General features: G+C 54.6%; 1 protein-coding gene across 3 annotated transcripts in view; it reads left to right on the top strand.

Annotated features, from left to right (window-relative positions):
- The window catches only part of ZNF423 (zinc finger protein 423), a 319,048-nt gene that overhangs the window by 148,652 nt on the left and 145,587 nt on the right, over positions 1-24,809 (top strand). Inside the window, exon 1 of one of the 3 annotated variants that reach the window (XM_019643442.1) lies at positions 13,199-13,269. The exons of the other annotated variants lie outside the window; for them this stretch is intronic. The gene's annotated coding sequence lies outside the window, so the exon portion shown is untranslated. Of the gene's footprint in view, positions 1-13,198; positions 13,270-24,809 lie in introns of those variants that run through there. 3 annotated transcript variants of the gene reach the window in all.

Here is a 24,809-nt window from a genome sequence, read left to right as displayed (position 1 = left end):
GCTTTGAAGTGCCTGCTATTTGTGGTGAAACCATCCGGTCTGAGGTCTCATTAGCCTCTGCTTTGCTGCACACACTTCCATTTAATCTCCCTGTCCCCGCTTCCAATGCCAAGGTTTGTAAGGCTGCCCTGTTTGCTTTATGAAGTCCCGTCACCGATGTGAATGTGACAGTGTCGATACTCACAAGTTTTTTCTCCCTTCTCCATACCCCTAAAAGCACTTGATTACCAAAGCTCAGCTGCCTGGGGTGGGAAGAAAGCTACCAGAGAGAACCATGTTTCATTTTCCACTTAAAATTGGGGTCAGCTTAGTCTGGATGCTGGTGGATTTCATTTTCCCCAAACCAGCACAGCCGCTGCCGCTGCTCAGATAAGGGACGCCTTCGGTGCTCTGCCGTGTTCCTCGCCTCCATTCTCACGGCATGCCTGCCCAGTCCCCTGTGTGGTTTTCCTGCTTTGCTCACCTGAAGCCTGAACCCCGACACTCAAATTTGGGGAAGCCTTTTGGTCTCCTCACTGGACACGCCTGTTGCCCCAACTCTGCGGTTTCACAGAGCTGTGGACACGCAGTGGGACGTGAACATTTCCTAGAAATTCCTTCTCTCCGTGTCTGCACACTGGCCTTGATCAACAAGAGCTCTTGTCTAACTTGAAGGCTGTGCTTTTACAAGTGGCTGCTGTCTCCACACCTCTATACCAACCGCTCCAGACCTGCGTACTGACGGCCCCAGACCTGCGTACTGACGGCCCCAGACTTGCACACTGATGGCTCCAAACCTGCATATACTGATGGCTCCAGACCTTCATACTGACGGCTCCTGACCTATATCCTGATGGTTCCTGACCTGAATACACCTGGAAGACTGAGACCTAGGGAGGGACCCAGTGGGCTCTGGAGCATACGGGCTGGCATTCTTGAGCTGGTGACATTCCCAGGCGTCTCCAAACATAGGTGTGAAGTGAGGATTGATTTTTGTGTCTCACATCAGATTCTCATAAAGCTTCTCATTCATTTATTTATCCATCCATTTATTAAATAAATAATAGAGGTTGGGCTCCTCCAACTGTGTGCCAAGGCACCCCAGGGTGCCACAGCCAACCCACAGGAGCTCTGTGATATATTTCAAGGGGAGCACAGCAATATTCAACATCTGCTGGATGTGATGTGAACTTCCAGCTTGGGGCTGTCCACCGTCAACATCAGAGTGCTCTGTATTCTTTTCGACGACATCGTATCTTTGCCAAGCTGGACTTTCGGTGGTCACCGTGGACAAAAAGCAAGCATGACGTGAAAGTCAGTACGGAAAAAGGAGTGAGGCTGGGGGGTCCAGTCTGATTCCAAGGCTGGAGAAGTTGCATGTCGCCAAGGGCAAGGTGACTTCGGGCCTGTGGGGTGGATTAGGGACCTTGGAGCAGTGGAAGGTCTCACAGGGCTTTTGAGTAGGACAGTGGTGTGAGTAGAGCTGTGTTCCACAGAGGTCCCTCGGGCTGCTGTGTCTGGATTAGACTGGACGTGGGGAAGGTGTTAGGAGGCCACAAGCTGTGGTCCAACCAACCAACCAACCAACCAACCAACCAACCAACCAACCAACCAACCAACCAAGATGGCTTGGACTTGGATGACAGATTTGACTCCGGTGGACAGATTTGAGAACTGGCCGGTGGCAGGATGACAGGACTTGGTGATGAGCTGAACGTAGGGGTGAGAGGAGAGGGAGGAAAGGTGTCTGGCATGGGGACCTGATGACATGGAGAGGACACAGTAGGAGATACTATATGGTCAGTAAACCCCTCACCCTGCTTTATTTTTGTCACTCACTTCCAGTTACCTAACATATAATCATTTGATTACACAGTTACTGTCCCCCTCCCCTACCAGACTGTCATCTCCATGAAGGCGGGGGACTTTGCCTTATCCCCTGCAGTGTCCGCATCACCCAGACCACACCTCATACAGACTTCAGAGGCTCCTGACTGTCTCGGTTCACGGTGCCGTAGTGTTGCTGACTACTTCATGGTACCCCCTGCACCAAAAGAAATACCTGACAGTTCCCTTCATGAAAGCAGTCAGGTCCAAATGACTTAACAAGTTTTCTTGTCCTTACAACTTAGTAGCTGCTTGAAAAATAAAATACAGAAATTCAAAGAATTTATTCTTTCATTCTTTAAAAACCTTGGTTACTAATGCAGTGGTTGAGAGGCAGATCCTGACTTATCGGGGCGAGGCAGAGCTCTGCGTTCCTCTCACACTCCCGGGCCGTGCTGAGCTGCTGGTCCGGGAGCGAACTTGGAGCGGCTGAGCCACTGTCTCTGCTCCTTCCCAGACACTTCTCCCACGTCTTATGCTTTCTGCAGAGAGCTTCGCCAGCCCCATGGTGTGAGTTAGAAGGTCAGCTGTCCATGCGATGTGGCTTGAGGCACCTGGCACAGCTGCCTCCCTCTCCATGAACAGAAATCCTGGCCATGCTCATCCAGGTGCTAAGTGGCTGGATTCTTGCATGAGTGTCAAAGCCTCGTCAAACCGCGATTATTTGTGGTTCCTACCTGCGAGGTGGTCTAGGTGGACCTGGAGTATGCTAGAAATGCTCGCTGGGGCAGGACTGCCAGCTGTTTGATCACCTAGAGTTCCCTGCCTTGTGATAGCTGTGTACCCACCTTAGGCCGAGGTTGCCAGGAAACCCAGTGGACTCTCTGCCAGACACTCTCTACCCCCTGTGGGACTGCTTGCCATCTCCTGGCCTTGACTCCTGATGGTTATGGCTGTCCCAACCTGGGAAGGTGAGCGTTCAGGGCATGCACAGGTGCACGTCACAGGTGTACACCTACATGCATGTGGACGGATCCCAGTCAGGGCCTGGCAGAGCTCTGCAGTGCAGGTGGAAGGGCAGGAGGTCATCCCCGTTCCCAACCCACCTGCGCCTGTGGTTCCCTGGGGAGTTCAGTCTGTTCTCTGATCCAGTGAGCTTACAGCGTTGGGCTTGGGGCCAGCGCTGTGCTGTTCCTGTTTGCTCACTGCATCAATGATTCATTCGTTTATTCATTTATTCATTCATTCATTCATTCATTCATTCATTCATTCATTCATTCCCTCCGTGCTGCAAGTATTTACTTACTAACCATGGCTGCTGTTCTGAGCTGAAGGGCCAAAGTACCTGAAGAAGCCTTCCTGGAGCAGGGAGCATTGTGGTGTGTATACATGCACATGTGAGCCTGTGTGTGTGTCATGCACTCGCACACACGTTTGTGAAGAGCACACGTGAATGTGCATGTGTGCACGAACGCATGTGCACAAGCACATGCCTGTGTACAAGTGTGTGTGTACAAGTGTGTGCGCACAGTAGGCTCGTACCAGTAAAGCCTTGTGCCAGTGACAGCAGCTTCGGAAACCTCCCTTGCCCGTATGTACTCTGGGTTGAGAAGAAGCTGCTGTTGGGGAGAACAGATTTTGTAGCTTGACTTCATGTGCATGTGAGCACTTGGGCGTGTTTTAATTAACTAGAACATTTGCCTGGAAATGAGCAGTGGTGGCAGCAGGCACAAAGGCAGCTGGAGGCGGGGCGGAGGCCGTGGCAGCCAGGCTCCCGAGTTCCCATGTGCCCAGTCCTGGCCGATGGCACCAGAGAGTGGTAGGGTGTCAGGCTGCCCCTGGTGCTGGTCATTGGCCCAGCAGGGGCTCTGGGGGCAGCTGAATGCTCTAGAATTTCCAAGACTCCTCCATCTAGTCAAAGGTGACCAAGGTAATTGTTTTAGTATGTGGGTGGGGACATGCAACTGCTGACATGCATCTGGGTGGTCTTTGGACCCATGAGCCATGTGGGACTGATGGACTGTCCTCTCTCTATATCCAGCCTCGCACTTGGCACATAATGGGCCTCTGTGTTTGTTTGTTGCATAGATGAATCAAACAGATAGAGGAAACCAAGGCTTAGAGAGGTTAAGTGATGTCTCCAGAGTCACACAGCATGTTAGTAGACCAGCTGGCAGGTTTGAATTTGTTTCCGGTACTCTCTCCACAAGCCTGTAATGCTGGCACGAGCAATGCATCGTTTCGGGGGCAGATGAATACAAACACCACAGGTCCGCACCTTGCCCTCTGCCTTGAACCGTTCCTCCAGTTGTCGACCCTCCTTTCTGTCCATCTAGATGATGAGAAGGATGGTATTCCCAAGGATTATTGGAGTCGTGGAGTTTTCTCCCATCTAGAGAGGTGGGGGAAGGGGTGTGGTGTCTGGAGGGGTAGGGCTGGGTCGTCCCTTCCTAAGACAAATTGGCCACCAGGAGCTCACAGGTGAGTAATTGGCGAAAACCTAACTTACATGCTAGACTTCCCCCCCAGACCTCCCCTTTCAGGCCATTCAGTCTGTTCCAAGGCCTCGAGCGTCACCTATTGCTACAGTCCACCCCTTAGCGCCTCCAGAGTGGGATGTTGCCATGGTGGCTTCGTCCCTGGGCTTCTGGCCTTTGCTTTCTCTTTGTCCCATTCCACTCAAGGGCCCTTGCCTGATGATTTTGCTGAAATGCAGCTTTGTTCACATCTTCCTCCTGTCTAGTGGTCCGGTGATGAACGCTGTCGCCACACTGCTTGGGGTCAGATGTAGGCTCTGCCCCTTAACTGGTTTTGTGATTCAGGCAGAGTGACGTCACCTCTCGGAGCCTTGCTCTCCTTCCTTGTAAAGCAGGACAACACACTGTATACACATCAGCTGCAATTCATCACACACACACGGCCAGAATCCTGACTCTCGTTAGAGACATAAACTGGGCTGCTGCTCGCTTGAGAACACTCTACGTACTGTGCACGCACGCACCCTGAAAGTCTCTTGGCACGTGGAACATAAACCGATGGGAGGGAAAGCAGCACTCTGTTCTCATCCTTCACTCTTCCTGCTCGCGGAGGGAAGTAGCTGGGGATCACAGGCACTGCTTAACAGCGATTTCTCTGTCTTTTTATGGATGCAGAGCTACATTCACATAGATTAAAGGTACACATGATAGCACTGCCATTGTATCTACATTTACTGTTATCTATCGTCTATCTATCTATCTAATCTATTGTCTATCATCTCTAATATCTATCATCTATCTATATCATCTATCATATATCTATCCATCCATCATCTATCATCTATCATCTATTATCTATCAACTATCATTTATCATCTCTCTAATATCTATTTTCTATTTATCATCTAGTATCTATCCATCTATCATCTATCTATCTATTGATCTATCGATCATCTATCTCTTGGTCTATCATCCATTCTCATGCCAGCTGCCTTTTCTTGCTTTGAGCTTTGCTGTTTCCTCTGCCTAGTATGTTTTCTACCCAATCCTTGGCCTTTTATATTTTCCCATAAATTAAGACCCAGCACAAGGCCTGTCTAGCCCATGGTGGTGGCCCTGGTCGGCCAGCCAGCACCGAGCTCTCTGGGCCTGACGGGGACCTTTCACGGTCCCTCCGCGGTCGCTCTGCCTTGCGCATTTTCCTCAGCCTCCTCTGAGGGCCCAGCCACGGTTCCTTCTCGGGCACGCAGAGTGCCCAGAACGTGGTGAGTCCTCTTCAGTGCTGACTGAACGGATGACTGGACTTGCAGCCCAGGAGGAAGAGCGTGTGCATGTGTGCATGCACGTGTGCAAAAGTATGTGCATGCGCACACACAGGTACCCACATGTATGTGCACACACGTGTGTGTTTTGGCCTGTCAGCCTGATACCCCTGTCTAATTGGGTTTCTGAAGAAAGGCGCTTGCTTTAATTTTTAATTAGAAATCAGAGCAGTGAAGGAATGGGCCAGCACTGCAGCTGGAGTTCTCCTTAACAAGCGCTGGCCGTCCAGGGTGGCCTCTGTTAGGGTTGGACGCTGCCGCTGGCGCTGGTGGGAGTGTTTTAATGCGTACGAAATTCTCATGTAATTATTTGGTAATGGAGTATCAGGATTTTGTCTATGCAGCAGTCTTTCCCTGCAGCTGAAAAAATTGCCCAGGAAGAGAAGTCAGAAATGACCAGGGGTACACCTGAGGAGTTTGGGGTTCCCACATTTTTGTGAAGAGCTGGGGTCCCTGCCCTCTGTCCAGTGGGATTACCCACGGCCTATTTCTCCCAGGCTGGGATGTGTTTGGCATATTTGTTGTAGGTAAAATGATCTGTGCAGACTGTGTCAGGTGGGGAGTAATTAATTACCTGGGCACCAGGGCGGGCCCGGGAGCCTCACCTGCTGGTGGAAACCTGCCTCTGGGCTCCTGGGCTCCAGCAGGGCCCAGGCACATGTGGGGATACCACCAGTGTCTGTACAGCCTCTAGGTAGGGCGCCTCCTGGCGGGGGTTGGCCTGAATACCACTTATGCGATGGGTGGGCTTTAGGCACTCTTGGGGACATGTGCAGATGCTCAAGTTTTTTTCAGGAAGCTTTTCACTGTGATTCAGTCCTTTGGTCAACTACAGGACACCCTGGTGTGGAGTGCACAGATCCTCAGGACAGATGAATGCAGGGCCCCCCAGTGGTGTGCTGTGTGACTGTGGGGAAATTACTTAACTTCTCTGTGCCTCACTTTTTGTTCTGGAAAGCAGGAATGGCAACAGGACCCCCCCTCCCGCCCTGGGGTCAAAGAGACATTATCGGCCCATAAAACCTGTTCACGGTTTTGAATTCTAGAAATCCTGAAACCTGAACTTCTTTTATTTTTATTTTTTGGGTAACTCGTTTGCCAGCAAAATTTGACTTGGCGGATGAGAAGCCATTGATAGTCTTTACTTAATTCACGTTGGTGTCTATCTCTATGTTTTGTGGCGGAAATATCAATGTTCGATCGCTTCTGAGGTGCTCCCAGTACTCAGGAATTGTACTGCATTACCTTTCTAGAAGCCACAAAGGTCTGAATTCTGGGACCCGTCTGCCTCCGGGGGTTTCCGGTAGGGCGTTCGGAGCGGCATCGGCTGGGTGCGCAGGGCGTCTCGCCAGAGTCCTGCGCAGTGGACGTTAGTTACATGGAGGCGTCCTGGGACCCACCAACAGAGAGCATCAGCGCCGGCCTCTGTCTTTCCTGTTCTTCCTCTCACTCTGGGCCGTGCAGGGTGGCCTGTGAGCCATCCTGGTGCGGCAGGTGTGTGCCATCACGCTTCCTGGCGCCACTCCTTCTGGGCGGATTTGTGTTAGGGGTGCAGAGGAAGGGCCAACGCCGGGCCGGGCCCGTTGGCCACAGGATCAACGCCCATGGTTTGTCTGTTTCAGAGGTGGCTGCTGCCAGGTGGCAGCTCTCTGCAAGGGGGCCAGAAGGGACCCATTCACTCCTTGCCCCTCCGCCTTTCCCGGAGCGGGGTGGGGCCACTCATCCTTGTTTGCCTGGTGCATGCTGACGCAGGTTCTCCCGCGCCCCCTGGGTGGCCGGTCACAGCTAATGAGGGATGCCCCGCCATCTTAGTCGTGGGGATCCTGTTGGCTCTGCCACCACCTTCCAAAGGGACTGTGGGGTGCGAAACCACATCTACCTGTGAAGGAAGGCAATTAGGAAAATTGGAGGTGAACCTCACTTTATTTATGTATTTATTTTTCACGCCTTGATAAGACATCTCTTTTGAGATGCTTGCCTCCCTGTGTTTCTGGCCTTACTCCCTAAGGAGAGGGAATAGTTCTCACAGGGACAGTGCTTCTTTCTGCTCCTGTCCTCTAGGTACCATTCCATTCCTCCCACACCAGCTTTCTAGAGAACCCCCACCCCCACCCCAAACACACACGAGATGCTTTCGGTGTCTTGTCTCAAGCCAGCGTTGTCAGCAAGCTGCACTTCATCTCTTGTTTGGGTTGTAAAACTCAGCAATTAAGAAAATCCCTCTTTCAGATTAATTGTAGCCTACATGGGCTCAGAATGAGTCAGTGGGCTGTGTCCCTTGGGTTTCACAGCTTGGGGGCAGAGGGAGCTGGCACACTTGGGAAACTGAGTCTCGAAGGGGGTACCCATGTTGGGGATGAAACGGGCAGAAGTGAACCCGGACTGGAACTCAGGGCCCTGATTCCACAGCCAAGCGGTTCCCTTCTCCTGATCCTCTCTGCTGGCAGGTAGGCAGGTAGGGGCAACCCAGGTGGCCCAGAAGTGGGCAGAGGCCCGCTCCTGTCCTTCCTGGGCCAGGGCCCTGAAGGTCTGATGCCTCGCCGGCCCTGCCCGAGCTTGGACACTCAGTCCTCTTTCTTTTCGAGGAGCCATCTTTTTTTCTGGCTGGGATCTTGCAGAAGCAGGTTGTCTGAGGGTTGGGGGCTGGGAAAACACTGACATCAACCAGTTGACGACACCTATGTGCCACCAGGTGGCCACCTCTCCATGCTGGCACAGGTGGAGGCACCTGCCCGGCTGTAGCAACCACCGCCTACCTGGGGCTCCGGAGGGAGTGTCCAGCTCCAGCGGGAGTCTTTCCTTTGGCCGCTGCCCAGCTTGAGGGGAACAGGGATGTCGTGCTGGTTCTCGGAGTCTCCCCATCTTCCTATCCCAGTGGTTCCCAGTAGTCCCACCTGTGGCCATGGTACTTTGTAGGTGGCAGCCATTATTCTGTGCCCCTCACCGCAGCCCTGTGAGTGGAAACTGAGGCTGAGCAGTAGGGAGGCTGTGTAGGGCCACACGGCTAGACTCCAGGAAGCAAGGCCAGCCGGGCTTCTGTGTGTGTGGTGACGCGGAGGGGAGGGGACAGTACTACCAGCTGTTTTTTCCTTTGAGGTTCTCCGTGAATCCTTCTTGTAAGAGAGTGAAGTTGGGGGCTCTCTGAGGGGCTTCCGGGCCCACCCCCTGCCACACGGGTCCATACCCCGTAAAGAGGAGTCTGTCAGCCAGCCGCATGCTCCGTGCTGGGCTTGGTTCAAGGACAGCAGTGGGAGTGTGAGCCTGAGGGGGGGGCCATGGGGCAGCTGTGCTGCTGGGTCCGAGCGAAGCCGGGCGCCCACATCCTGCCGGTGAGCTGTGTTGGCCTGGGTCTCCAGGGAGTCTGTATAGGAAATGGGGCAGACCTGAGACCGTTCTTTGCTCCCCTACCCTAGTCCCTGTGCTATGGGCTACCATTTGGGGGTTCGGGCAGACACTGAACTAAACACTTTCCAGACATCATCCCCTTCAGCTCTCAGCTTGGGGAGGGAGGTATCCATTGTCACTGGCTTCGTTTTTACAGTTGAGGTTTACGGCTCAGAGAAGGGAGGTCGCTTTCCCCAGGCCACGCAGCATGTATGTGGCAGAGCCACGATTCAACGCAAGTTCATGCACCTAACCTCCACTGCCCACGCTGCTGTTCTCCTGCGTGGCCTGGTGCTTGATGAGGCCAGAGCTGAGGGAGCCTACCTGATGCGGGATGTGCAGACATTAGAGCGTCAGCAAAGGAGCTCGTCTCCCAGGTCCCGCTGCCCAGACCAAGGCTGCCTCACGTGGCTCTGACGGTGTCTGGGCGGCCTCCAGGAAGCTGGGGGGTCAGTCTGGGTCCTGCCAATCAAATGGAGAAGGGGATCCCTAAATAGTACTGGTCACAGCCACCACCAACCCACTGGGTCCTGCTGGATGGGACCCCAGTCCAGGGCCCTTTTTTCTGAACACTCTGGGGGTCCCGATGTGCTGCCCATATAATGGCTCCCAGAAGGAGCTGCCTGTGGGAGGGCAGGGCGGGGGACAGGAGTGCCAACCTGGGAGGACTCCTGGGAGACTTGCAGACTCAGGTCCCACTGGGCGCCAGCCTGGAAATTGAGGCAGTGTGAGCCTCCCAACCCCACCACTTCTGGGCCTGTTTCTAAGTCTGTGAAATGGGGAACGGTCCTTGCTGACTCCCTCTCTGGCATGGGGATATTGAAGCCTTCGTGAGCCATTGCGTGGGACCAGGCTGCCCTCCTGGGTCAGGGCTGGGTGGTCTGAGCTGCAGCCCCAGGCCCCTGCACACTAGATTGTCGCCACTCCCCACCCTGCCCCCTTCCCTCCAGGGGTCCTTCTAGAGGAAAGTTTGCAGTTTGGAGAGCAGGCCCAGCAGAAACTGTTGCCATGGGAAGGAAGGCAGCTGGCAGGCTTTGTTCCAGGCAGAGTCATTGCGAGCCAGCCCTGCCACTCGCAGCTCCATGACACCAGCCCAGCCTCCTCAGCTCTCTGAGCCTCAGTTTCCCTTTCTGTGACTTGGGGAAACAATTGCACCTGCCCAGGGTGTGGCTGTGAAAATCAGATGGAGTGGGCATTTGGAAAACGATGTTGGACTCTGGGTCCTATGCCTCCCAGAGGTTCCCGTCCTCCCAGTTTACTCCTTATGCCCATTTAATTTCTTTGACTTACTTGTTTATTCCCCCTTCCTCACTGTGGGGATTAGAGTAGGGGACGACATGGAAAGCTGTGGAAGTACTAGCTCTAGTCTGGTTTTTGTCACTAGCCCCCTGTCTGACTATTCTCTTGGCCCCCGTGCCCACATGTGTGAATGGAAACAGCGGCGAACATTTATGTGGTTTGCTCTGCTGGGCAGTTTCCTGGCACTCTGTAGTGTGAGCGGCACAACTGTTCTGTGAGGCTGGTATTGTTTCCACTTGATGGAGCGGGGAGGTGAAGGCTCAGAGCTCAAGAGTGGTGGAGCCAGGACTTGAACTCAGCCTGGCTATTTCCCGGGGGTGCTGAACACCGAGGGCAGCTCTGGGCTGAAGCCCACGGCTGCGGGACGGGAAGGTGAGCTCAGCGTTGGCCGTGGAGCCAGCCTCCGGCCTCCCCGGGCCAGGCCCCCAGAGGAGCCAGTGGCTCATGCTCACCCTGGCATCGTGCAGCCCCTGCCTTTTCTTCCTTTGGCCTTTCGTCCCCCCCTCCTCAGTTGCCCTAATGACTCAGCCCAGGTGGCAAGTTGTGCAGAGAAAGTACTCCAGGGAAATGAGTCCTTGCTACCAGCCTGGGCCTCAGGTGTGCGCACAGCGGCCCTCCCTGGGGGTCCGGTGAGCTGCGCTGCCCCCTCAGCTGTTAGACAGGACCTGGAGAGCTGTGTGTATCGTGTGCCCGTGTGTGGTGCGTATAACTGTACCCTTACCACCACGCCTGTGTGACTGTGCACAGAATTGGGTGTGTAACTGTGTGTGTGTGTTTTTGTAACCGCGGTGCATGTAGGCGTCTGTGTGTGTTGGAGACGTGGTCACGGGGAAGGGGGGGTGTTGATGGCAGTGTGGGGCTTGGGCAGGGGCCCCAGGAACGCGTGGTGGGGGCTAGAGTTACCTCCTTTGCTGGTTGAACCACTGTTTGTAGAATAGAGTTGCACACATGTTTAGATAATTAGAACAAAAGCCAAAAGAACAATCCTGTTCAAAGGGGTGAAGCTGGGAGGTGGGGGCTTACCAGGATCCGGGGGGGGGGGGGGGGCACGTTCGGGCTCCCCAGCTCTCCCAGGCCTTCGCTGCGTTTTGATCACACTATTTAGAAAATCCCTTTGTTGTAGGATAAACTGACATTGGCCTGCGCGGCTCTGCTGTGAAGTTTGCTGTGTTCCGGGGCCCACTCGGGACAGCCAGGCCATTAGGAGCTGATTAAATGAGCTAATTTTAATTTGTTCAGTGGTTACAGATGCAGAGACCTTTCCATGCCCTTTTCTCGAGGCTCTATTTATTTATTAATTTTTTTTCTGAAGAGAAAAAGATCGGCAGGACTCCCTTTTCTCTTCCCATCCCCCTTTAACAATAAACACATGAAAACATTTTTAACAAGAACTTCAGCTAGGAAAGACGGATCGAATATGGGCTTAGCTGCTAGAGGTGCCAATGAGGGGGGGCTCCCTGAGTCTGTGAGGTGGGGCGGAGCTGCTGGGGCGCCCCACCTCACAGACTCAGAGAGCCTTCATGGAGACTTCAGCCTTACCTGCAGGCCTTTGTACGCGCTGATTCTGTTGCTGGGAAGATTCCGTCTCCATCCCCGCCTCGTTCTTGCTCATCCTGCTTGTCAGCCTAGAAGCCGCTTCTTCCAGGACGCTCCCCCTCTCAGGCCCCCGCCCGGCCCCAAGGACGTCACCGGTCATAGCAGACATCACGACATACAGAACGTCTGTCTCCCGCACAAGGGCAAGAGCTGTGCCTGGTTGGTGCCCTGTTGTCCCCCTAGCACCAGAGTGCCCAGTGGGTTGTAAGCACGTTACTAACATCTTTCCATTAGCTGAATGAGGGAGGGAGGGAGGGAGGGAAGGAAGGAAGGAAGGAAGGAAGGAAGGAAGGAATGGTGGATGACATCTGCACTTCCTGAACTCCACGACACCCCAAGTTCTTGGTGTTAGGACCCAGGGGGCCCACTGATCCCGAATTACCACCGTAGGAATCGTGTGTCCCTGGGCCGTGGGGTGAGGATTCAGTGCTGAGTCTCCAAAAGTGAATGTGGTGGGAGCAGGGAACTGACCCTTGCGTGGCCTGGCGTGCCCCCGTTTCAGCCCCGGGAGGCAGCTCACGCCCAGCTCTGCTGGACACCTGACGGAAAGCCCCTGGAGGGGAGCACAGGGAGGAACACTGCTGTCCGCCGGCTTTTTCTAGCACTGTAGGCAGCCCGGCCTGGGAGGATGCTGTGCCAACAGGGAAGGGCGCTCAGAGCACAAACGGAGGCATCCTGTGGCCGCAGCCGGCCACCCCGGCCTGGCTTTAGCTGCCTGCTTCGCTCCCAGCTTTCATGTTTAACGCCACCTTATCTCGGGTTGGGGCACCCTTTAGCAAGCAGTGGGGTTTTCCCTGGAGCCAGGCAGAGCCCGGGGCCTGGCCAGTTTCTGAGGCCTGGTTTCCATTTGCTGAGAACTCTTCCCCGCAGACGCCACCCCACCCACCCCACCCAGGGGCCTCTGAGGGGCTGTCCCCCACCCTGTCCTGGCAGCCCCTGGGCTGTCTTTCTGGGTTCCTCCTTTAACCCCAACCTCAGGGACAGGCATTGGAGTGGTGCTGGCGCAGGGCCCCCACCCCTCTATCTCTGCAAGAATCCCAGAGCCGGTGAGGGAGTCACAACTACCCGGGCGCCCCTGGGGCCGCAACTGGGTCAACATCTGGCCGAGTGGCCGAGACTCTGGCCTCCTGTCTCCTCCTCCCCCGCCCCCCTTCCCCGAGGCCCTTCCTCTCCCCACTAGCTGGCTGCTCCGCCAAGCACCACGGCGGGAGCAGCACACGCTCAGCCCATCCTTCCCGGCCGAGGGTGGGGATGCGTCCCGGGGCTGAGGTCACCAGTGGGGCAGTGGGAAGTGCCGCTCCAGCCCTCGCCTGCCGGTCGCTGGGTGCTGGGAACAAGGGCATCAACCTGCTTGTCCTGGGGCGCCCTGGTGTGCAGGGGAAGAGGTAAGGGGGGCAGAGCTGGAGGGGGAAAAACGAACAAAACAGGCTGGTGTCTGCACCGGACGCCAGGAGTCCCATTAGAGGCTCCCGCTTGTCAGGAAGCAGAGTGGAGTGGAATCCAATCTAGGAGGAAGGAAACTTTTCCTGGAGCAGTGAGGGCCTCGGAGGCACTGGTGGCCAGGGTGTCAGATCTGCACTGGGCTCTGTAGTGTGGGGGTGGGGTGGGCCCCTGGGGATCACCCCGATTTCTGGGCCTGGCGCCATTTTTTGCTTCTCCTTGCCCTACTCTCAGTGCACCACCTCCTGGCCCCTGTGTCCCCTGTAAAAGGGCCTGGCTTGTATCCCTGTGCCCTGATGCTGGCTCCTGTGCCCTCTGGGCTGGTGTGACCCAAAGGGCTTGATGGCCCCTGAGTGCCTTGGCTCCCGCCCCTCCCACCCTTTCGCGTCTGTCCAACTTCCTGCACCGTGGTTCCTGGCCAGGGGCTGGGAGGCTGCCGGAGTGTTGGCTTCTGTGCCCAAACTTGCCACCCACAAAGCCAACGTGGCCCTGAGCCATCACCTCCCAGGCACTGGCCTCCTCACTCGTCACAGAGGTGGCATGCCAAGAGGATATCAAGACAGGCCTCTGGACTATTGATCGGCAGACCACGGTCCCTGATGGATTCCGTGGGGCCTCATTGGGGGGGGGGCCTTGGTGGTAAGCCGGGGTTTCTTGTGGCCAGCCACTTGTTCTTCTTGGGAAGGAACTGGTGAGTTTCTTTCTGTTTATGTCGTAACCAAGCTACCGAGATGGCAAACTTGGGTTCTGCAATTACACAGCGTTTCAGAAGCAAATTGATAGGATAACGTGTTATTATTGGCTACTGGGTTAATAGCTGTTTTGGCAGGAGTACCAATCCTGCGTGGTGTTGCTGGCGTGGGTGTGAGAATGGCGCGATGGGGTAGAGAACAGTGGTGGGTGCGTCTTGCACAGCACAGCAGACTGGGGAGGACCCCAGGGGCCTCACTGCCCTGGCAGCGCCTTCTTGGAGGGTGCTCAGCCCCGATTAGCTGTTGCGAAACCAAGACCAGAGAGGCTGAGAGACCAGCGTCAGGTCACACAGTGAGTCGATGCTGGGGTTGGGTTTGAGGTCCCCCTGGAAATGAATAGCTTGGCTGTGATCCCTGAAGGCAGGACAGGTGCCTTCACCCTGAGCATCACGCTGGCATCACGCTGGCATCGCGGGAATTGGAGATTTGGAACATGCCCAAGTCAGCCCGCTCTGGCTTCAGGCCTCGGCACCTGCTGGGCCCCCTGCCTGGATGCCCGTCCTCCCGATTCTGCCACCATGGCGTGCGTCCTTGCTCGTTCAGGTCTCTGCTCAAGTGTTACCTTGTTACCTGTCTAGAGTGGCACCCCACCCATCCCTTCGCTCTCTGCTCATATCCTGCCCCACGTTTCTTTATAGTGCCCCTGACTTATTGCAGGTGGATTTGGCGCTTTCTTTCCAGCCTCGTCTCTTTACAGTGTAGGCCCGCTGAGGGAAAGAACTTGCTTATGCTTGCGAGCCTGTCCCCAGAGCCTGAAACAGGGCTGGCACAGTAGGCACTTGGTAATATTTGTTGAAAGAATAAATGAAGGTAAATCGCAATATAATTTAAAAAAATGGCTGCCATGTCACAGGTGGCAGTTTTTCTGTCCTCTCGGGAGACAGTGGGAGTTGCAGGGTCCTGTTACTCCTGTCCCTGAGAGGTGGTCCTTAGGTCCTCCCTCAGGGCTCACGGTGACATCAGTTCTTCTTGCTTAGGAAGCTCAGAGGCAATGAGTTCCCTGTTACTGGAAGAGTCCCAGTTTTGTTATAGAGGGGGTTTAAGTACTGGGTGGGGGGCATTGGGGTCCCTGGAGGGCCTTTTTATGTTTGGGGTCAGTGGGAAGACAGCGCGGTTGGTTTTCTCTGTCACATGACATTAGTAGCTCCTACTCCAGACCCAGGGAATGGCGGTGCGAGGGCGTGGCAAACGGAGGCCGTTCATGGGAACGTGGGAGGTATGTCTTAGCAAGACTGGGAAGCCCTGCGATGAACCAGGGGTCTTCCCAGTGGCCTCTGCTCTTGCTGCCACTGATCTGGAAACGACACGCAGTAATACGTTCATTGAGCGTATTACCAGTCCCATGTGCCCGGCGCTGGACCACAGTGCTTAATCTGGATTTTTGGATTTAATCCTCACTGCAACAGCGGGGCCAGAAGGTAACTCTGCCCATTTGTCCCCTTGCTGAGGCTTAGAGAAGTCCAGTAATGGATCCAAGGTCGCACAGCTGGTCAGTGATGGATCTCTGGCTCTACAGCGTCCTGGACACGACCCCGATGCCCCTGGGATGCAGCCTCTGCCGGGCAGGGCTTCACTGGGGGAGTTCGCCGCCCTAGCACCGGAAGAGAGCCTGGCACAGACTAGGTGCTCAGTAAATACTTGAGGAACAAATGAATGAATGAATGAATGAATGAATGAATGAATGAATGCAAGGAATTTCCCGAGAAGAACCGGGAATGCTCACTTGTCGTTGTCATTTCCCCTTGGGCAAGGAGGGAGAAATCCAGGACTGTGGTGGCCAGGAAGGGGTGACATGGCGTGTGCTTAGCTGGCCTGACCTCCCCCCAGAAAGACTTGCAAGAGGCTGCTGGACTGTGTGTTCCTAGTGGGAGGGCACGCTGATTCGTGGGTGTTGGTAGTTAGTGGGGAGGTGAGGCTAGGAGGTGCCTGGTGAGCAGGACACATGTGCATGGGCGTGCATGCGTGCATCTTACACACATCCACACCCTCACCCTCCAGTGTGTGTGTGTGGAAGGAGGCATCTATTGGGTTGTCGGAAAAGTCATGACGTATTTTTTCTGGTTTTTTTTTGTTGCAAAAATGCGTCATGACTTTTCCAACAACCCAATATTTGAGGGGATTTACCAGACAAAAATGGCAACCCCCACCCCACCCCAAACACATTGCTGAGTCTGTACCTTTCAGAGCATGGGGGTCTCTGTTTATTCTCTCATTAAATCTACCTATTTGTTCTGCTCTGGTCTGAATAAATAGAAGCCTACCCACGGCTTCCCTCCCTGCCACCCTCAGTGTCTCCTTTGTTTTAATGCCATTTCTCTGGGGATTCAGGCTGAGGCAAGAGAGCTGAGCTCTACCTCCATCCCTTACACACACACACACACACCCTTGCTTTCTGTCTGGCTCCAAGACGTTTTTTCAAATAAAAGAATGACAAATGTGGGCCACACTGAAAACTGGACTAATTGCATTCTGGGCCCAGGCAGTCAAGCTAGTGGTTAAGCTCATTAACTCCTCAGCTTCTAGCTGGGACCTCCGCCTGACCTGGCCTCCTCCAGTGGCTCCTTGCACCTTCTTTCTGATTAGCTCATTCATCCATCCATTCATTCATTCATTCATTCATACCATAAGTTAGAAAGTGCCTTCTTTAGACCAAGCCCTGAGGCTTCACTGTCCCATCCGTCCATCCATCCCATCACTCATGTATTCATGTCATAGTTACCAAGCGCTTCCTCTAGGCCAGGACCTGAAATGCACCCACCCATCCATTCATTCATTTATTCAATCATCAAGCAGACAGTTATTGTCAGGCGCCTTGTAGGAGTTCCCAGGGATCCTGAACTTTGGGGCTTCTCAGCATCGTCTCCAGGCTCTGGGCCTAGCACAGCCCTCGGGGGTGCCGCTCACCTGAGCTTGGTTGGGCAGCATCTCCTTTTCCCAGATGCCCCTGGGAAGAGGAAGCTGTCGCGTCCGCATCGCGCACAGGGTCCTGGGAGATTGAGCACTCTCCATTGGGTCGTCTCTCTCTGCATTATGTCAGTCTTCTCAGCCTCTACTAGGGTGTGTGTGTGTGTTGCAGGGGGGGGGTTCCCATAAATCCAACCTCACGGGCATGTTGTGAGGTCGGTGAGCCAGGCCACCTCAGTATCCCCATATGTACAGTGGCCGGTCGGCTGGGCAGCCCCAAAGGTCTAGCTGAGCTCTCTGAGCCTCAGGCTCCTCCTCTGTGAAATGTGTCTGGTGAAAGGATTGTGTGGCTTAAATGCATTCATACAAGCCAAACATTTGTGTCTAATAATATGCGTAAATAAATAACATGCAGAAAAAATCACCTGGCATATAGTAAGTGCCCGGTGACTACATTTGTGATGATGATTTTCAAGCCGATGAAAGGGCGCAGTGTGGGACAGATGAGGGCCTGGTTCCAGCAGGAGGTGCGACCATTCAGGCTGAGACAGCAGAGGCAGGGGACACGGGGTGGTGGAGGGGCGCCGAGGGGAGGGTCAGCAGCGCCAAGGAGGGACCAGGACACCACACGCCCCAGTCGTGATGTCGGGGACTTCAGCTGCCCTGCCCCACACCTGGGAATCAAGTCAGGGATGCCCCCTTACATGCCAGCCCGGCAACGCAGGGCCTGTCCTCCCTGTGGTCCTGGGCCAATGGCTGCCTTCCCACTGCTGTCCCTGCACTAATTCCCACCACGGGCAGGGCTGGGCAGCCTTCAGTCACTGAGGCTCCACAACTCGGCCACAAAGCCCGCAATGGCCATTCTTCCGGAGGCTGAAACATGAAAACCCAGGGAAAATGGAAATTTTCTCTGCTGAGTTGTAGATTTGGATGAGTATAAAGGGTGAGTGGGCCACACAGCGTGGCTGCGTTGCTGGCACCAGCTCATCGCATGAATCCTGGGGCTTTCCCCTCCCTGTGGGCCCCAGCCCAGCTCCTCCCCCCGCCTGCGTCTGTCCAGGTGCCGACAGGGGCACACAGGGGCCAGGACGGCATGCCACCGCCCCGGACGCTCACAGCCGGGACGGGACAGAGGGACCCATGGAGGGCTGTGGTCCTGTGCGAAGCAGAGGGTGGACCAGAGCCACTTTTAGGGGATATGCAGCCCCATTTTAGGGGGTTCGTGCACTTTTTAAAATTGATGTATTTACCTGAATGGGTGTTATCAAAACATCATGCCCACGGTTTCATCCAGATCATTATTCAGGGTTGCGCTCAGGTAGGCAGCATCGTTAGGCATAAGGCAGGTGAAAGGACAGCGTTGAATATGAGGGCACTAGTCTTAAAGGTGGCCTCTCAGTGACACGAGCAGGCCAGTCCTGGCAAGTGGCATGGCGTGGGCTGTGGAGACGGATGGACTTGGCTTCTGGGCCTGGTGTCACCACTTTGGGGACGTGTTTCCGGTGGGTTTCCCTGAACACAGAGCCCGCAGCTAGGACTTGGGTCCCGGTTACCTGATGGGGGAACTGCTCTCAGGAAGCAGGAGGGTGGGGCAGGGAGAGTGAGGCGGGGACGGGGGAAGGTCAACATTGGGATGGAGGTTGAGGTCGCTACTGCAGCACCTGGGCACGATTCTGCTGGGACCTCCGTGCATGTGCCAGATGCCCCAGCAATGGGCTCTGAAGGGGCCCACTGCCTCCAGCCCCCCTTCAGTGAGGGCCGCCTTGAGGGGCATCAGCTCTCACTTCTGGGCCGAGCTGGAGACAGGCAGAGACCTGGTGGAGCTTGAGGTGGAGCCTCAGGCCTTTGCGCTCACACCGCCTGTGCATCCACAGTGCCTGTCACCGCAGGCCCCTTTGTCTCTCCGACCTCTGTGTCCTCTTTGTAAAGCGGGACCAAGCTCCTGACTGCCTCACGCAGCTGCAGAGGGGACACCTGGCACATTGTAGGTGCAAAGAAAGCAAGTGTTTGGTGGGATTGCCTGCCTCCTCCCAGAGGCGGGAGAGGCCTCGGTTCTCCATCTGCGGATGGATTGGATGGAACCGAAGAGCCGCAGCTCTGTGCTTCCAGGCCAGACAGCAGTGTGCCTTGTCCCTGCAAGGTTGACCCTCCAGCCCGAGGACCATGTCCTCGGGGGAGGTGTTGGGGCTGAAAATGGGGACCGGAGCAGACATCCTCCCAGGACCCTTGCTTCAGGGAAGCCGTGGGGAGGGGTGGTGGTGGTGGTGGTGGTGGTGTGTGTGTGTGTTCGTGTGTGTGTTCATGTGTGTGTTCGTGTGTTCTTGTTCCCGAGTGCGTGACTTAGATACGGTGATTCACACAGGAGTCCCATGTGGCTAAGAGCACAGACTCAGAGCTCAGGTGACTTATACTCAAAGCCCAGCTCAGCCATTTCTGACCTATAAGACCCTGGGTATGTTAATTCACCTTTGTGAGCGTCAGTTTTCTTATCTGCAAAATGGGGCTGGCAATAATAACTGGTCAGACTTGTGAATATTGAATGAGACACCATGTGTGGCATGGAGCAAACACTCGAGAAATGTCTAGCACATAATAAATGTCATTTATTGTCTGAGTAGTCTATGCATTTATAGCACATTCTATGGGATATAAAATATAGCCTATTCACAATCATTCCCTAAGCTCAGAGTTCTAGGTTAGAGGCACCATGTGGCTTCCTGTGATATGGGGGTTTGTGAAATTTATAACATGAATCTGGTTGTCTATTCGTTGCTTGCACGTTCTTTGCCCTCACTGAGCATTCCCTGTGTCCATATCTCCGGGAAGAAAGCCACATATCCCAGCTACTGTACGTTCTGCTGGTGAGGCAGGAGAGCCCAGGGCCAAGGGCTTTCCCAAGGTCGCACCGCTGCCCGAGGCTGGAACCAGCCCCAGAACTACCGTGCTGTCCAGGGCTGGTCCCGCCTACCAGGAGCGGGCCTGGGCTAGTTCCGTGGGTTCTGCCGAACTCGGCCTGGACCAGCCAGACTTGGAGGGGAGGGTGGCAACCCTGTGCCAACAAGTTCTGATTCTCCCTGGGCCCCCGTCAGAGGGCACTGAGCTGCTGAGATCTCCTGAACCTGGCTCAGGCCCCGGTCAGGCGACCTGCCCGTCACCTCCGCCTGGCACCTGCCCTGGTTGCTGTGAGCTCAGAGAGCTGAGTGGTGGTCTCTGGGGACTGGGGGCAAGGCCTGAGAGGTGGGGGACTGCCAAGGCGAGGCCAGGTGTGGCAGCAGGCTCTTAGGACAGGTATTCCCCAGCTGCATCTCCCAGACCTACTAGTTGGCACCTACTTTCCCATCATCTGGTCCCTGAAGGAGCTGGGGCTGGGCTTGCTGTGACCTCCTCCAGGGCCTTGGTCCCTAGCTAGTGGGGGCAGGGTGGGGGTAGGGGCGCTAGTAGGAGAGAGGGTTGCCACGTTGAGAGCCGAAGACTTGCCCTGGGTCAGATGACCAGAAACCCCACTAGGGGTACCTCGTCCACCCATTTCACATTCCGGGCTCCAGTGATCTACTCGTATGCTCTGCAAGGGAGAGTGATGTGCGTTTGAGGAAGAAAATTAACCTCAAGGGCAAAGCCCTGGAGTGGCCACGCCCCCTTCCACACGGGGTGCCCAGCTTTGGTCATTTATACCCCTCGGCTTTGATTTTTACAACATTCGAGTATCGCTGGTGCTGTGGTTTACCTAGTATTTTTCTCTAAGTTGATTCTCTTTTTTGTAAATTAATTCATTTCCTGGATTCTGCAAACTCAGTATTGTTTGCTGTAAGTAGACAGTAACCTTAAAGTAAATGAAAAACAAAGCTGTGACTTTCTGCGAATGTCCAGCCCAGGGCCTGTCCTCTCTTTGTTGGAATGTTAGGGAAGAGATAAGACCCAGCACCAGATAGAGGCCTTGCCCGCGGCCGATGTGAGTGAGGGCTGGCAAGGGAACTGGAGGGGCACTCACTTCTCACTTCAGGTGGCAGCGTTAGTAAACTGACTGCCCCCTAAAACCATTGTGGGCCTAACAGCGGTGCATTTCCCATGCTTTGGGGAAACACGGCTCAGTGGAGAGCCTACTCCTGCCTCTCCAGATGGCACATCCTCCAGGCTCACCCTTTCCTGACCCTGCCTAGGGCTGAGCCCACTGGCCTTCCCCAAGGGCAAGCTCCCCGAGCCCTGCTGAGGAGTCTGTGCCTACACCCTGCAGACGTCTAGGATGCAATGCACTGCCGTCTCCTTAGGCCCAGACGAAACCACCACCAGGCCTGAGTCGCAGCCATTCAGGAGCCCTGGTCCCTCGGATGCTTAGGAGGTGGGCAGAGCTGGGCCTTGCGTACCAGGTTGGGTTTGGGTAGGCAGTAGCCATGGATGGGCATTCTTGGGGATCACCGTATCCTGAACAAGGGCTCAGAGGCTGGGCAGGGCGAGGTATGCTCTCTCATAACAGTGGGTGGCTTTGATGGCTTCTTGGGGAAATATGGGATCATTTCAGGCCTGTTCCACTAGCTGCTGTGAAACTCAGGGCCCTCGCTCTCTCGGCCTCCAGTATGGTCTGTAAATGGGGGAAATGATGGTGTTACCACATAGGATGGAGATGAGGGCTTGGCCAGGTTGAGCTTATGAACAGCTTGGCACCATGCTGGGACACACAGAGGGCTCTGCAGTTGGTAGCTGCAGGGCGGGGCTGGGAGGTGGTACCAGTCTGAAGTTCAAAAAGTGACTCAGTGCGACTGTGTCCCAGACCTGAAAGGATGCACAGGACACAGGGGCACCCAAAGGACTCAGAAATAAACAGTAATACCAAGAGCGACAATTCAGGGTGAGAAATGGCCCGTGGCAGTGTCCACAGGTCAGGGAGGGGTATTGACAGTGGCAGAGGGAGTCAAGGAAGGCTTCCTGGGGGCAGTGTCTTGAAGGCCTGTTAGCCAGGACAGAGAAGGTTTGGTGTGCTGTGGTGGCAGGATGGGCTTCCGAGTGTTGCTCACCAGTTTCCCCACAAGGAGAAAGAACACCCACACACAGACCCATAGCTGGCACCCACTTTCCCGTCACCTGGTCCCTGAAGGAGCTGGCGCTGGGCTTGCTGTGATATCCCCAGGGTCCTAGTTCCCTGGGCATGGATATGGGGTGTCATGGGGTGGGGGCTGGGACACACCTGAGTTGGTGAAGACTGTGCCGTGACCAAAGGCCCTGCTGGGGACACAGCTCTGGAATGCCACACGCCCTTTCCCTGACGTTAGCAGACATGCCTGGACCCTTCTCAGAAACTCTGAAGACTTCCATTCTGTAGCTCTGTCTTCAGCAGCTGAAGCACAGGGAAGGGAAGAATGCTATCCAGACAAACTCAATCCCCATCGAAGGATTATTTCCTTACAGTAAAGCTTCACCTATAGTTAATAGTTTTAAATTGTTCCGGGTACCAATTAGACTTTTAATTTTGCTGCTCCCTCCGGCCACTGGAGGATGTGTGCAGTTTGCTTTTAATCAGAGTCAAGATATATGTATATAGTATAATATATAGGTATGTTATATATAATACATTGCGTGCGCCAATGCATGCATGCGCACATGCGCATGCGCGCGCGCACACACACACACACACACACACACACACACACACACACACACACACAGATATTTTGGTGGTTCTGGGGGTGGGGGGAGAGGAGGAGATTATTTCGGGATTTCCTTTTGGTCCTGCCAGGGCCCATGTCTGGGGGAGGGCGGCTGTGTGCTCCGAGTTTGGGGTTCCCTGTTGGGGCTGCGGTGGACGCCCCTAGAGTGCCAACCAAGCCTCCTTGTGGCCCCCTGAAGGTGGTCAGAGTAGCTGCCACCACAATCCTTCCTGGAGAAGCCAGTGGCGAGTTAAATATACGGATTGTCCCCAAATTTCTGCATCAATAGGGTGAGTTATTATTGATTCACAGAGCACGACCAAACATCGCTGCATGAATTAGCAAACAGCTGTTTCTAATTTGAGTTTAGAACGGTACACAGAGGAACTTGTTTGTCTGTTCACTCCTTTCATTTATAATGAATTTTAATCACCGCTACAGGTGAGAAAAATGTAGAAACAAGCTTGTATCTTGTGGAAGAAACAAAGGAGAGACAGATGCTAACAGATTTGCAGTCTGTGATAAAAGGGATGTTTTGGTACACTTTACATGTAATTAGAGCGCAGCTGTTTCCAGTCCCAGGTCCACGAACGCGGCCGAATGTGGGCTCCGCCGATCTCCAAAGGGAGTACAGAAAAACAGTGATCCAACCCCAAAAGCATTTGCTTTCTCTCCAGTGGAGCAGAGAGCCCTTTGCTCCGGGGCTTGGCGGTGCCGTTTCGAGAAAGCTCATGGAGACGACTTCAGGAAAAGCTTTCTCCTCCCTGGAGTAGGTGGGAGGCGGGCAGGGTGATGTTGGGGTGCAAGGGACGCCCCAGCCAGCGGGCTGATGGGGAAACCTTCTGGAGCGCCTCCACTAGCCATAAGCACCCCATCTTTGGGGCATCTCTCGTAGGGGCAGATTGGGGGGCCCTTCTTCCCCAAAGGAGCTGATCGGGACTCTCTGCTTTAGTTAGTCTGATCACAGTCAGCTCTCGGGTGAATTGACTATGCTGGCTTTTTTTTTTTTTCCTGGTATGTTTAATTTCTGCAATAAAACTCAAGCGCAATTGCATTTTCGATATCAGTGCTAAGTAAATTTGTCTAAGGGGTGGAGCAGCCGGGCAGACTGTGTGTTCTGTGAGGTCAGGCGCTTCCAGGGAAAGGCGGGGGCCCCCTCCCTGTCCTGGGGGTCCAGCGGCCCTTTGGGATGGCAGCCCCCTTGGGTGAGGGGACAGGGGTGTTGGGGAGTCAGACCTCGTCTCCCATCCTTCTCCACCATGAGACTAGAGACCCACGCCCAAGCCCTAGTGAGGTTGCTGATGCCTCAGTTTCTCCATCATATAACGAGAGGGTTGGGCTGAGTGTCCCTGAAGGCTCCTTTCCTCGCTGCCATCCTGGGGTGACAAGTGCCGGGTCCCTGTGCGCCGCCGTGTAGGTCTGTTGTCCTTGGCTTTGAAAAGCCATCCTCTGCAGGGGTAACGCTAGGTTATTAGCTTAGGCAGCGTTTCTCAACCTTCCTGATGCCGCGACCCCTGAATACAGTTCCTCGTATTGTGGTGACTCCCAACCATAAAATTATTTTCGTTGCTACTCTATAACTGTAATTTTGCTACTGTGACGAATCATAATGTAAGTATCTTTTTGTTTTCCGATGGTCTTAGGCGACCCCTGTGAAAGGGTCGTTCGACCCCCAAAGGGGTTGCGACCCACAGGTAGAGAACCACTGCCTTAGAGCTTCCTAGTTGTTAATCAGGATTCAGGGAGACGGGACCCCGCTCACTGTCACCTGTCCATTCAAACCCTCACGACTATCGCCTGCTCCCTCACCTGCGACCTTATGTTGATCCGGGAGCCAGTAGCTACTGACTAATTTTATACATTATAGAACACTTCTCGTATATAATACTTTACAAATATTCCCTTATTTCATCTGCGTAGCAACTCTATAGTTGGGACTATTCTTAGCCCCATTTTACAGATGAGGAAACTGAGGCAGGTTTCTTCATCTGTAAAACTGAGGGAGGTTAATGAATTTGGTGGAGCCGGGAGTCTAAGCCACTGCTGGCCCCTTTGCCACCAAGCAGACACAAATGCCCCCAGAGCCTGGGACACCCTGTAACAGGGAAGGGGGGCCCCATGGGTCTGGGCAAACAGGAGGGTGAGCAGACCTGGTCCAGTGACGGTGGTGGCTGAGCCCTCCCATGGACG

This window comes from Hipposideros armiger, unplaced genomic scaffold (genome assembly GCF_001890085.2).
Source record: "Hipposideros armiger isolate ML-2016 unplaced genomic scaffold, ASM189008v1 scaffold_4, whole genome shotgun sequence".
Taxonomy (NCBI): Eukaryota; Metazoa; Chordata; class Mammalia; order Chiroptera; family Hipposideridae; genus Hipposideros; species Hipposideros armiger.
The sequence above is the reverse complement of the archived record's forward strand: the minus strand, read 5'-3'. Positions and strand labels throughout refer to the sequence as shown.